The sequence below is a fragment of the Ceratotherium simum genome, chromosome X, assembly GCF_057802395.1.
Source record: "Ceratotherium simum simum isolate JZ-2026a chromosome X, ASM5780239v1, whole genome shotgun sequence".
In the NCBI taxonomy this organism is placed as follows: Eukaryota; Metazoa; Chordata; class Mammalia; order Perissodactyla; family Rhinocerotidae; genus Ceratotherium; species Ceratotherium simum.
Genome location: NC_141940.1, coordinates 47,227,636 through 47,241,837, shown reverse-complemented (window position 1 = coordinate 47,241,837; position 14,202 = coordinate 47,227,636). Strand labels below are relative to the sequence as shown.

Here is a 14,202-nt window from a genome sequence, read left to right as displayed (position 1 = left end):
TTTTTGATGTAGTATGTATAGGGGAGGAAAAATAATTTTCTCTTTGTCCTTCTGGTTCTTGACTGAGACTGCCCCCTCTGGTAATAAAAAGAGAGATTAACAGGAGAAAAAAACTTTAAATTATGTATGTACATATGTATATATGGGAGGCCCACAAAGATACAAGACTCAAAAGGCAGTTAGGCAATTGAAGCTTCTATACTATCCTGAGCTAAGGAAAGGGATAGAGGTCTGGGGTTTCAAAGTGGGGGAGGCAATTCACAGGAAAATGAGAAGAGAAAATGTTTGGTAAACAAAGGTTGCCCTGACCTGCAGATAAGTCTCTCAGGTGAAAAAATGCTCTCTGGGGCCGGCTGGTGGCGTAGTGGTTTAGTTCGCGCACTCCACTTTGGTGGCCTGGGGTTCACAGGCTCAGATTGTGGGCCTGGACCTATGCACCAATTATCAAGCCATGCTGTGGCAGGCGTCCCACATATAAAGTAGAGGAAGATGGGCACGGATGTTAGCCCAGGGCCAATCTTCCTCAGCAAAAAGTGGAGGATTGGCAATGGATGTTAGCTCAGGGCTAATTTTCCTCACCAAAAAGAAGATCTCTGGTAATAGCTCTTTTCTTGCTACAGGCCCTCTTTCTAATATAAATGTCCCTTATAAAAGGGTAATTTTCACTCGTTTTCAGAACTTGTCCCGTGTCTTCAGTTTCTCAAAATAATCTTTATGTAAAGCAAGGTATTCCTCTATATTTAATTCATTTTTCCTAAGTAAAACATGGAAATGTGTTATTTGAAAATATTTTGGTTGCAAGTCTCAGAAGCCCAATACAAACTAACCTAAGCAAAAAAAGAGAATGTATTGGCTTATGTACCTATGAGGTCGAAGGGGGGTTTCAGTTAGCTCCAGGCACAGCTAGATTCAGGAGTTCTGACTCTCTTTCTCCGTGTCACTTCTGCTTGCTGTCATTCTCATGCAGCTCCCCTCCACAGAGGCACAGGCATGGCAGGATGACCATCAGCCAGCCCAGATTTGCATGCAGCAATTTCAGCCAAAGCCCCTTGGCTAGTCTGACTTGAATCATGTGCTCATTCCTGGACCAATCAATGGGGCCAGAGAGATGATTCAGGAGAATCTCTGAAAACACAGTAGAACTTGCCATTTCCTAAGGGAAATTTGTAAGAGAAATCGTTTGTAAGGGTGTCTCCCTCTCTGTACTGCACCAGGAAGAGAAGGATGACTCTAAATCTCTAGAAACTCACCTAATGGAGAGAGAAGGCAGCAATTTAAATCTGCCTAACAACCTTACCTTTGTTTACCGTGCTGTGCTTTTCCTAGTAACCTCCCTTAACTGGCTCTCCCTCCTTCCCCCAACATCTTCTTTTGTCTTTAGCTGGAGATGGTATGTAAGGTGGTGGTTTGGGCCATCTCATCTTGGGGAGTTACTCAGATTTCCTGGGTCTCTCCCGTGTATACAGGAGGTATACATGTTATTAGATTTCTGTTTGTTTTTCTCCCGTTAACCTGTCTTTTATTACAGGAGGATCTCAGCTAAGAACATAGAGGATGAGAGAGAAAATTATTTTTCCTCCCCTACAGAGTCACTAATGTCGTAAACTGAGGTCTACTGTTGGTGTTCCTCTTCCCCCCAAAATGCTCAGCACTCAGGTGCCCCAGTGTCTAAAATTCTAACTTTAGAATTCTTATATTTGATGTAAGCATCTTCCTTTCTCCACAGTGCTCTTTTAAAGTGATCACCATCCCCGCTCCCAGAGGTAACATATTAAGAAATTCCATCTATGAATGGTGTTTATTCAGTCCCTTTCTCCTCTTACAGGAGGAACACATAGGTATATATCCTGAGATATCTGGGAATCTGGGACTGGGGATGGCACAAAAAGGGTGCTGAAGACAAATTTTATAACTGGTCAGTTTTGCCCAAGTCTGGCCCTGCTGGCCAATCAGTGTCTCAGCTCCTCAAAGCGGAGGTCTCCCAAGCTCCAGTGCAGACTCTTCTATAATGCTCCTCAGGTGTTAGGGCCACTAGAGTGCAGGATTTGCCCTTGGGGAGTGGGAGTCTAGGCTGTAATTTTGGAAGGGGTATGGAGGTCATGACAGCAACACTGGCCTGGGAGTTAGGAGGTGGAAGGGAGGAAAAATAATTTTCGCTCTACTCTTCTAGCTTCTTAGCTGAGACCCCCACTGTCATAAAAGATGGATTAACAGGAGGAAAACAAACAAAAATTTAATAACGTGTATACCTCATGTATATATGGGAGATACCCAAGAAAACTGAGTGAAACTCCCCCAAATGGCCCAAGCCACCACCTGAAATACCATCTCCAGCTAAAGACAAAAGAAAGATATGGGGCAGGGGAGCCAGTTACAGAAGGTGACCAGGAAATCATAATAAACACGGGTAAGGTTGTTATGCAGATTTAAGTCGGTGCCTTCTCCATTGATAAAATTCTCTTATGGTGTAGAGTCATCCTTCTCTTCCTGGTACAGAGAGGGAGACACCCTTACTAATGGAAATTTCCTTATAAATGTAGATTTCCCTCAGGAAAGGGCAAGCTCTACTTTGGTTTCAGAGATTCTCCTGTGTCTGCAGCCTCTCAAAAGTAATCAGCCCAAAATAATCCTCTTGCCAAAAAGGCATATTTGGGGGTGGCATATTCTGCTCCCCTTCAGAGGAGTGTGCTTGAACAAAGGCACAGACACCAGAGCAATGCTCAGGCGCCTTTTGGGGAGAGAAGATCAGAGCATATCCGTTAGGGCAGAAGTGGGACACAATATGCAGAGCAGGGATGCTTAGGTTGAGTTATATGGAATGAGAATTTTTGGTCAGTTACATTCTGTTAATGCCTAATTATCCCTCCTTGTTCTTAACAAATTTCTCCTCCTCTTTATAGTATGTGATTCAAACATTTGTAAGCTGTTATCACACCCCTGCTTAGTGATTACTTCGCAAAGCCACATTTTAAATTCCTTTCATCTTTTATTGTAAATCAATCCCTTTCTTCCACGAATCTTTTTGTTCTCTCATTGCTGGACGCCTTTCTTTCTATCTTTCTTTTTCTTTTTTCTTTCCTTTTTCTTTTTTTACCTCATTCTGGTATTAAAATACTCCAATTAAATGCAGTGCTTACCTCCCAGGATATAGCCTCACTCTTTGGGTCTGGAGCAGATTACCTCCTTTAGCTAAATTCTCCTTTCATTTTTTTTTTTCAGCTTCTCTATATCTACAGAGCTTTTATAGCGGTGGGTTCCACCTCGTTCAATAATTTCTATAATATAGCCCTGGTTATCAAATTTTATTGTGCATCAAAATCACCTGCTGGTATTTCTTAATAATTTAATACCCTGGGTCTTAGTCTCCAGATTAAGTAGTGATTCATTAGTTACCTTCCCCTTTTTTTAACAAGCACCCATAGGTGATTCTGATACAGGTGATCCAAGGGCTACACTCTGAGAGACACTGCTGTACAGGCATTAGGGGAGCCAGATACCATTCTTCATTGATCACCTATGCCAGTGTTTTGTGAAATCACAAAATGATTTCAGGTGGTCCACAGACCATATAGACATTAAATAATACTGAATCACAGAGTGGGGAAGTTTTCCCTTTTAAATTATTCTTCAGTTCTCACTTTGGTGCAAGTTTGTCTAGAACATCTCTCTGACACATTCTAAGCAAAGTTTTTAACAATGGAAAAGCAGTTCTTAAAGCCATAGACTCACGATCCTCTGCCAGGCAACAATATTTAGCTAGATTTTGAGAAGATTGTTTTGTTTTTGTAGGGGAGAATAATTTGCCACCCCAAAATGTGTCTCTTTGGCTTGATTACTTTTAAGAACAAAAGACTCAGGAAGAAACTTGGACCTTCCCCCTAACTGCCTAAAAGAATTTAAGACAGAAGGCCTGTTCCAGGAAGGAGCTATCACCACAGATAACTATGGTATAACATGAACTAGGTGTGGGAGACAGGGAGGAACCTAGTAAGGCCCATTTGACCAAAGTCTTCTCCATGTCCCATTGTCTCTGCAAGGCATGGCAAACATTTCTTTACCAAACATTTGCTTTTCCATCTCCGTGTGAATTGCCTTCCTCCTCTTTGAAGTTTCAAACCACTACCCTTAGCATCCTCCTTTGTCTTTAGCTGAAGATGGTATTTAAGGTGGTGGCTTCAGCCATTTTGACGAGTTACTTAGTTTTCCTGAGTTTCTCTCATGTATACATGTTATTAAATTTGTTTTATTTTTCTCCTGTTAATCTGTTTCATGTCAATTTAATTCTTTGACCAGCCAGAAGAACCTAGAAGGGTAAAGGAAAATTTCTTCCTCCCCTCCATTTTCATTATATTTGTATTTACTCATGCCTTCTATTTATGACAAATGACACTGAGGTTGACCTTAAACAGATAGATAGGTAGTTATTTCTCCAGCAAAAATGAGTTTATTTGGGATCAGCAAAGAATTGCAATTTGGGGCCTGCAACCACGGCAAACCACACGCAAGTCCCCAGCAACAGGGGAAGAGAAATTCTTTCGGAGAGGGGAAGAGGAACTTGGGAGGGCTATTGTAAACAAAGAGCTCAAGGTGTCATTGTTTTTCATTGGCTAAGTTGGGGCGGTCTCTCATTGGCTGAGCTTCTTGCTGATCAAGAAGAGGAAGTCTTTCTTCTTCCTATTGGGCTCTGCTATTGATGTAGGTTGTGAGAGCTCCCCTTTTGGCCTCCTGACTCCATTTTAATGAGGTTTCTGTTTATTAATTTCCACACTGGTTTCCATTTAATGTGGTGATATAAGCTCTCCTTTTCAAATCAATAAGTAAAAACAATCTAAGTTAGGGGCAGGCCCCGTGTCCTAGCGGTTAAGTGCAGTGTGCCCCACTTCCGTGGCCTGGGTTTGGTTTCCTGGGCACAGACCTATACCACTCATCAGTGGCCATGCTGTGGTGGCAACCCACATACAAAAGAGAGGAAGATTGGCACAGATGTTAGCTCAGGGCAAATCTTCCTCAGGGAAAAAAGAAAGATTGGCAACAGATGTTAGCTCAGAGTGAATCTTCCTCAGAAAAAACAAAAAAACCCTCAATTTAAGTTAAAGAAAAAAGATATTAAGGGAATAATAGTAAAAGTGGTATGTGTATAAAGCATAAATTGTGAAAGAAGTTTTTGGTGGTATACTGATGTAATGAAATTTATGAAGATAATTCACAGAAATCTCACATGTGAGAACTACTCTCTAATTTATGTCTATGTAATACCATTAATTTGGCCATTTTTTTTTTGTGGAGTCATCTATTGTAGTCATCAATATTTTCAAATGAAGGGTAGCAGAATATGGCACCACAAAATATGCCTCTTTGGCATAAGGATTATTTTGAAAAACTGCGTACAAAGGAGAAGCTCTGAAAACAAAGTAGAAGTTACCCTTTTGTAAAGGAAATCTACATTTATAAAGGACATTTACATTAGAAAGGGGGCCTGTACCAGGAAGAGAGCTATTAGGAGAGATCACTTTTTCGCCTGAGAGACATCTGCTTGGCAGGGTGACCTTTCTTTACCAAACATCTCCTCTTCTCACCTTCCCGTGAATTGCCTTCCTCCCTTTGAAGCTGGACCCCTGTCCCTTTCCTTAGCTCAGGGTGGTACATAAGGCTCAATTGTCTGGCTGCCTTTTGAGGGTCCTATCTTTGTGGGGCTCCCGTACCTACATATGTAATTAAATTTTTTTTTTCCTGTTAATCTGTCTTTTATTACAGGGGGGTCTCAGCCAATAACTCAGAAAGGTAGAGGGAAAATTACTTTCTTTCCCCTACACGAGTAAGTAATCAAACACCAAATTGTTGTCTCTTGATGATATTTACAGTTTGCCAAAAATCAGTCATGTTGTTTGATCTGTGCCCTCAATTTTCAATAAACCCAATCTTTTTGTGGCTTGTGAGTCCACAGTTCTGACATTTGAGTTTCTATTTTTGTGTGGGGACTTGTACCTTTATTCCTTCCTTAGGCTGTAGTTGAATCACTCCTATTTGCATGTAACACAGTGCTAGATATTATAGTATCAAGAAATATAAGACTCATCCTTTAGGAGCTTAAAAGCTAGTTGGAGTGTCAAAAGGAAAACATAACAAAAGCTAGCATTTATTGAGCACTTACTATATTGAACTTAAAAGCTTTTCATTCATTATCTCATTTCGTCCTCACAGCAACCTTCTGATTTAGGTACTAATGACTTATAATTATCGAGTGCTGTTACTAGGCGCTTTGTATGTATTCTCATAACGACCCTGTGAGGTCCTGAAAATCGGCCCCATTTTGTTTTTTGCATTTTTAATATATACATATATATTTTTTTAATTTATTTTTTTATTGAGGTCATATTGGTTTATAACATTATATAAGTTTCAGTTGTACATCATAATATTTTTACCTGATGTGTAAACTACATCACGTTCACTACCAAAAGTCCAGTTGCCATCTGTCACTGTACAAATGTGCCCCCCCACACACACTTTTTTGGAGGGAAACTGAGCCCCAGAGAGGTTAGGCAATTTGCTCAAGATCACACTGTCAGTAAGTGGTGGAGCAGAGGATTTGAACCCAGGCAGTTTGGCTCCGAAGCCTGGACTCTTCCTGCCTTGCTATTATCCCAGTTTTATAAATGAGGATAGTGGAGGTTTAGGAAGAAAAAAGTAACCTGCGTAAGACTACATAGTGGTAAGTGATGGAACTGGGATTTAGTTTGACTCTAGGGCCCATGCTTTTCGCCCTTAATCTACACTGCCTCATAAAACAATGGACGAACAATTTAAAAGAACAACAAAGCAATGTCACATGGCAGGGTGTGGTGATGGCAAGTTTAGCAGAAGAATTTCCAGATTTTGTCTTCCCATTCCAGGAAGAAAGCTTTTGTTATTTGCATTGTTCCCAATTTCCTTGTTGGATTTGCTTGTATACTTGAAATTTTTTTCAACAATAAGGGCTACAAGTTCAACACCCAGACCCTTCAATGCTCTGGGCTGGTTGTCTTGCTGCCCTGATGATATGGACATGCTTGATTTTCTTGTGTTCCATTTGCTGTTTCATTGATACAGTTATTGATAAAAGAAAACTCCCTGCCCAGATGCATTCTTTGGCCTCGAATTGGCCTGATGGGTGGACACTACCTTTGGACACTTAACCCCCTTGGTAGCAAAACCCTTTCCAGATTGTCAGTGCTCACAGTCTATTGATGCTAACATCTCCAACGCCTCCAAATTAATATTTTCTCTGGCTTTTAAGGGTAGCAGCTTTTTGTTTTCATTTTTGCCTGAGAGGTTCCACATTCAGTTGATATTGTGGCTTTCTTTGGTTAATCAGTTTTGCTACTCCCCTCCAAACAGGCAAATAAACAAACTTGTCCCCAACACAGCCCAGAAAGAAGTTAGCTCACGAAAAATGAAGAGTATCTTGACCTGCAGGAATGGTGGGTGTGGTGGTCGTGGTGGTGCGTGTGGAGGTATACGTGACAGAGGGACGTGCAAAGCAGAAGCAAAAAGAGCTCTTTTCCTTGGAGCAGGCAGTCGCGGCGGCTTGTGCAGCCATGGCCAAGAGTAAGGCTAGAGACCTTTGAGGTAAGAAGTAGGAGTTTCTGAAACAACTGGATGACCTGAAGGTAGAGCTGTCCCAGATGCACATAGCCAAAAGGACAGGCCACGTGGCATCCAAGCTCTCCAACATCCGAGTTCGCAAATCCATCACCAGTGTTCTCATTGTCATTAATCAGACTCAGAAGGAGAGCCTCGAGAAATTCTACAAGGTCAAGAAGTACAAGACTCTGGATCTGTGGCCCAAGAAAACGCATGCCTTGACTTGCTGACTCAACAAGCACAAGAAGAAGCTTGAAGACCAAGAAGCAGCAGTGGAAGGAAAGGCTGTACCCACTGCAGAAGTACATGGTCAAGGCTTGAGCATTGTGGCATCATTAAAACACAAACAAGGGGGTGCTGGCCCCGTGGCCTAGTGGTTAAGTTTGGCATGCTCTGCTTCAATGGCCTGGGTTCATGGGTTTGGATTCCAGGTGTGGACCTACACCACTCATCAGCCATGCTGTGGCGGCGACCCACATACAAAATAGAGGAAGATTGGCACAGATGTTAGCTCAGGGCTAATCTTCCTCAAGTGAAAAGGAAGATTGGCGACAAATGTTAGCTCAGGGCCAGTCTTCCTCAGCAAAACAAAACAAAACAAAACAAAACCACAAACAAATTGGTAAGAAAAAAGTAAAAAAAGTGAAAAGGCGTAGGAAACAAGAACAGAAAAATCTATTGTAGTTGTTTGTTACGGTTCTTCTCTTTCTATATGCTATCCATTCTAGAGAGTCCCTTGAAGAGAGGGTCTGTGTTTCTCCATTCATTAGCGCTGTGGGAAGGAAAGGATTCCCTGAATGGTATTCTAATTGAACATCAAACCAAGACAATGCTTGCTTTCCAACTCTAAAGAGAAGGTTTTAGATCCCTGCTCTACTTAGGAAAAAAGTGCATATTTCCCATTTATATAGTAGGTTATGTAAATCTTCTTAATGAAACTAAAAGTATCGGTTGAATACTGGTGACAGTGTTCCTTTAAAAATGTTCTTGTGGAGTCACAGAGGACAGGATAATTAAAACTCCTTGCAGAGTTTAGTACTTTGACCTCTCATTAGTTTCAGCATTATAAATTGCCATTTGTTAGCAGCCTAATTTGATTATTAGCCCCTCTGAGCTTACAGCGTGCATTCTGAAGAGTGGACTCTGCGTGACTCAGAATGCATGCTGCTGCTGCATACCCGAGATGGAAATGGAGGCACAAATTGCCTTGCTCCTGTGTGTTCAGGAGTTAGTGGTTAAACAAAGGGAAGGCAGTCCTTTCCAACATCCGCAGCTCTGAGTTTGATAAAAGCAACTCAATGGGAAGTAGACTAGTTCATTCTGGAAGCAGCTTTATGATGTGTCAGGGAGGGAGGAGGAGAATGAGGGAATTTCGGTCCCTACAGTTTTATCATTAAAAAAAATTGGTATGTCACATTACCTTTTGTCACCCCGCATAGTGAAATAAAAACTGACTTACTTCCTCAAGGTATTTCAACAAATGATGGCAGAAACTTAGAGCTGGGGACTACTAGCACACTCATTCTTTCTCTCTCTGGGTAGGTACTCTGGTCTCAGCATTTTAATTAATTCCCTGATATTGCTACTAGGAGGCTTAGCAAGTGTAATCAGGCTTCTTGCCAAAGCCAATGTTCGTAAAACAACCTAACTTCTATTTTTTTTGTTTGTTTGTTTAGGTGAGTAAGCTAGGTTGTGAGACAGCAGAAAAACACACCCCCCCCTCCCTGTGCTTGCCAAATATAAGTAACTGAAAAAATTGGTCTCCCTGCCACCATTACACTCCAGAAGATCATGAAAGAGAATTAATTTAACTTAGAATTAAAGTTTGAAAAATGTAGAACACATAGTAAGGATAATAATAATGATAACAACGCAGTGGATTCTCTCTTAGTGAACTTCCACTTAATCAGCCTGCTGGATTAATTGACATTCAGTGAGACCCAGTGACCAATAGTCCTGGTACACTAACTGCTTGTGGTTAGTGGTGTGGTTAGAAGTAGGTGTGCTTAGCAGTGTCTAGCCTGGAGAGATACTTCTGCTTCAACCATTTGAGTTGTATGCTTACTGAAAATTAGTTGAGTTTGTTCCAAATCTATTTATGCCAGTTGTACATAATAATAATAATGTAATTATGTGATTTAATTAAATATTATGTAAACTGGTGAAATATGAATGCAAAGTAAGTAGTTGCTTCAATGAAATCTAGGCTAAATGCTTTTGTAAAACTCAGTAAAGGCAGGGTGCTAAAAAAATCTGTCAAATTAGGCGTGGGTGAGAAAAAAAATAAAAGACGAGGGAAATTGTAATAATTAGGAAGATTCTACATTCAGATTGCTTCATATGTTTTGTTTTTTACTTCATCTTATGGAAATTTTCAAACATATCTAAAATGAGAAAGTCTAGTATGATTAACATCATATTCTCATCACCTACCTTCAACAATTATCCACACATGCCCAGTCTAGTTTCAGCTGTACCCTACCCACTCCCTCACCACAATTATTTTGAAGGAAATCTCAGATATATCACTTCCCCTCACAGGTCTTCTTTAGTTCTCATTCCACTTTAAAGGAACCCAAACTGGAAATTATTACGGATGTGGCTTGTGCAAGCGAGATAGTGCAAAACTCTAAAAGTCAACCCATAAGTAAGGAAAAGGCTAGGGGTAGAAAAAAAATCATGGAATCCATATATTGGGCCCTAGAAGGGTGAAGCTATCCGCTAATCAACCTGTTATCAAAAAATATTTGTTAAAATAAAATATTTAAGATATATAATGTATTTTAATGATTGTTTCAATCACTTTGACTAACCAATGAACTACTCAGTCCTACTTGTTGGATTAGAGAGTTTTTAGCATAAAAATGATATTGATGATGATGTAATTGGCATGCTGAGGATGATGTACATGTCAAGGTTAGCATAAACGAACAACTTTGTAATGCCATATTTTCCAGGCTTAGTTCATTTGGAAAAAGAAAAACTCACGGCTTTAAGGTTTATTTCATCTGAAAAGTCATGACTTGGAGAGCAGCAAAGATATGTTTAAAATTGAGTTGTTTGCGCAAATCCAACTTCTTCTTTTATCATAGCCATTCCTGTTCACAAGGATAAAATAGTTCAGTGACTCTGCGCCCCACTCCCCCACTCCCAGACACACTTGATAGGACACCCCCCAAGATGCTAATCCATTGACTAACCACTGCTATTTTTCAAGAATTTGAACTAAGATACATAGATCTAGTTAGAAAATGGACAGATGATTGACCTGAATGGCTGCTTTAGCCAAATTGGGCCATGTGAAAGCAGAGGAAGCAAGTTGAGAGAGACAAAGAGAGATGGCAAAGAGGTAGAGATGAGAGAGGCCTTTTTGAGACAGAGTGAACAACCATGGTTTCTGAATTAACAGGTAAATTTCCAGTTCCTAGGGTCCTGAACTGGGCTTTGTGGGTTGCCCTTGGATTTCCATGAGATTGTTTGTTGCAGACTTATATATTAAATTTCTTTCGGTTTAAGCGTGCTTAAATAGGTTCCTATTCCTTGAAACCAACAATTACTGACTGAAAAACAGGATGGCCTTTGATATAGAGGGTGCAAGTAGAGAATCAAAAGGCACAGACAATAAAACACCACACATTTTAAACAAAATGTAGTATTAGGCTAGGGTATCTCATGGCAAGCCCCTATGCACGTGTGTATACGTGTTATGTGTGCTTATGTGTATGGGTACGTGTGTATGACTTTAATATCCACTAATACCCATGCTATCTATAAAGCACCCAGGGCTGTGCCAGCTTAGGATAATTGATTCACATATAATCTTATACAAGAAGGAATTATCTAGTGGTAAACTCAGGCCTATGGAACAGGGCAAGGTTACATTATTTATTCATGTTTTTACTACTATGCTCCTTTGTTGTTTTAAAGTTGCTTATGAGCCTGAAAAAGAGAATTTTCTGTTTTTATTCTGTTTCATTCTCCTTGAACCCATTCCAGGTTGGTATCAGAAGATAATGCTTTCCCAAACACTCACATTCAGCTATTGTACGTCTTCAATACCTCATACACGTCAAGCACTTTTGCATACTGACCTTAGTTAACTCTTTCTGCAAACTGTTTTATAAAGGAGGAAATTGAAATTCAGAGAAATTACATGTCTTATGTGACGTTGCACGGCTAGTGAGTGGCAGAATGAGATACTCTTTCTATGGCAAGAAAGAGTGTTTCTTGCCGTAGGAAGGGTGTTTCTCCTCCGACTATTAGTGCAGTAGCATTGAGTATGAAAGCAGAATGGAACACATAGCTTAAAATAAGGCTCCGGTGGCATTCTTCCATGATGAAGAAATAATTAGTATTATAGATGAAATTCTTTTAATTTGGCACTCTGTTAATTCATCACTTGGGCTATTAAATGGGAATTTTGCTACTGAGCAAAATATGCTTTATGCAAGACAGAAAGGAGATGATCACAGCCTTGTGCTCAACTTGTAAGAACATACCTTGGTCCACATGAGTTTAACTCATAAGTAAATTTGAATCATCCCTGATTTGACCTTAGCTTCTTTTGTATATATCACTATTGCCTACAATATCCGCTCTAATTTCCACATGAAAAGCTCTGTGTGGAAATGTCAGGGAGTATTTTGTATTTTGAATAAGAATTATGAGGTATCCAGTGGAGGAAAATCTGGAAGGGTATTCAGGAAGGCTGGTTGGAACATTTTGCAAACAGCTCTACCCAAGCATACGCAGATCCAGTACCGATCAGGTAGGTCTCTGCTTTTCTGTGTATCTTCCTAGAGGAAATCACTTCCCTTGCCTGGATCTCTGTTTATCCATTTGTCAATTGAGCAACTTTGTCTAAATGATCTCTATAAATCTCTCCTAACTTGATAATTTTGCTTTCCATGAAATACCCTTTCCAAAGCAATAGCTCACTGAAACAGAATTATCTTACTCTTTTTCCTTTTAGAAAGTCACTTAATTGGATGGTAATGCATTTCCTAGAAGCTGGAGAATCTAATATTTGATGGATACCAGCCTAGTTGGTAGTGACATCTTATGTTGCTTCCCCTAGACGTTACACAATCTGACATGACTCTTCCATACAGTTCATCTGGCCCAGAGGTTAAACGTGTTCATTTGTTTATTATCAGGACCCTGCACACATGTCTGCCAACACTTCTAGCACTTGGAAAAAAAATAGAATTGCAGAGAGGCTTGGCATTTTACTTTTCTGTTGTTCTTGGCAGGATTGTTGTTTTCTCTTGCAATTTCATAAGCATTGTGTAGTCTTTATTGAATGACTAAAATGTATTTGTTTTCGGAGTATGACAGAGAACTATCATTCTCCTTTAAAAAAACCTTTGGGAAATAGTCTGTTCAATTTCTAAGGCTGCCACTCATTCAAAAATACTAAATACATTTAAAACAGAGAAGAATTCTTTGTCATAAAATGAAGGCAACTTCTAGAAAATTCCACATGGCCAACTTATAGTTTCCTTTAGGAAATAAACAGCCAACTCCCTCTCAACTCTACCTTAAGCATCCAGTACAGGGTTTCCCCACAAATCCATTCACAGGAGCTTTGCTCACTCTAATTTCTCCATCCTCACAGATCTACATTCAGTGTTAACGACAGAACTGAAGGAGAGGTTGTGGAGAGTCTGTCAGATGTGCGCATTTTTTCTTGGAGCTTTTACATACTAATGGTCCATTTTCTGAGTCCTGGAAAAAGTTAAAATGAGTTTTATTATCAATAGTCTTTTCTTTCCCAGGGATAACCCTTTAGGCTTCCGTGACATTCAAATTGATATCCCTACTCCTGAAGCATTTTCCTTCTTTGTTTTCACGAGTTGTCTTTTTTCACACTAGTTTTTCCTGAATAAACCCTTGATGTAACTTCCATGCTCTCTTAAATCTTGTCTAATAGTATATATTTGATTATTTTATTACATGACATCAGAAGACTATGTGGCTAACCTCAATGCTACTCACATTCTGGAAAAAGCCTCCATCTTTCTAACTGGCTGCTGAAGCAACACTACCAAGGGAAAAGTGGCTCTGACTTCATTCAAGTATTGCTTTCCTGTGTTGAACAGTTTTCTTAGATGTTTCTTTACTGTCATTTTTTTCTTACAACAGAAAGCAGCTAATAAATAATGCTTCACTGTCTACTGCTCTGGCCAGAGCCTCTCCTCACTTTTGTTTTTTTTAAAGATTCGCCCTGAGCTAACTTCTGTTGCCAATCTTCTTTTTTTTCCCTCCACAAAGCCCTAGTACATAGTTGTATATTCTGTTTGTAAGTCCTTCTAATTCTTCTATGTGAGCCCCCACCACAGCATGGCTACTGACAGACGAGTGGTGTGGTTCTTTGCCCGGGAACCGGGCCTGGTCTGCCAAAGTGGAGTGCACTGAACTTTAACCGCTAGGCCCTCTGGGCTGGCTCTCTCCTCACTTTTTTTTTTGCTGAGGAAGATTTGCCCTGAGCTAACATCTGTGCCAAGCTTCTTCTACTTTGTGTGTGGGTTGCTGCCACAGCATGACTGCTGACGAGTGGTGTAGGTCTGCACCTGGGAA

The 14,202-nt window shown here is 40.2% G+C and overlaps 1 pseudogene; it reads left to right on the top strand.

Moving 5' to 3' along the window:
- The first annotated feature begins 7,577 nt into the window (after window positions 1-7,577).
- Window positions 7,578-7,944, top strand: LOC101405121 (large ribosomal subunit protein uL29 pseudogene; annotated as a pseudogene).
- The last annotated feature ends 6,258 nt before the right edge of the window (window positions 7,945-14,202 follow it).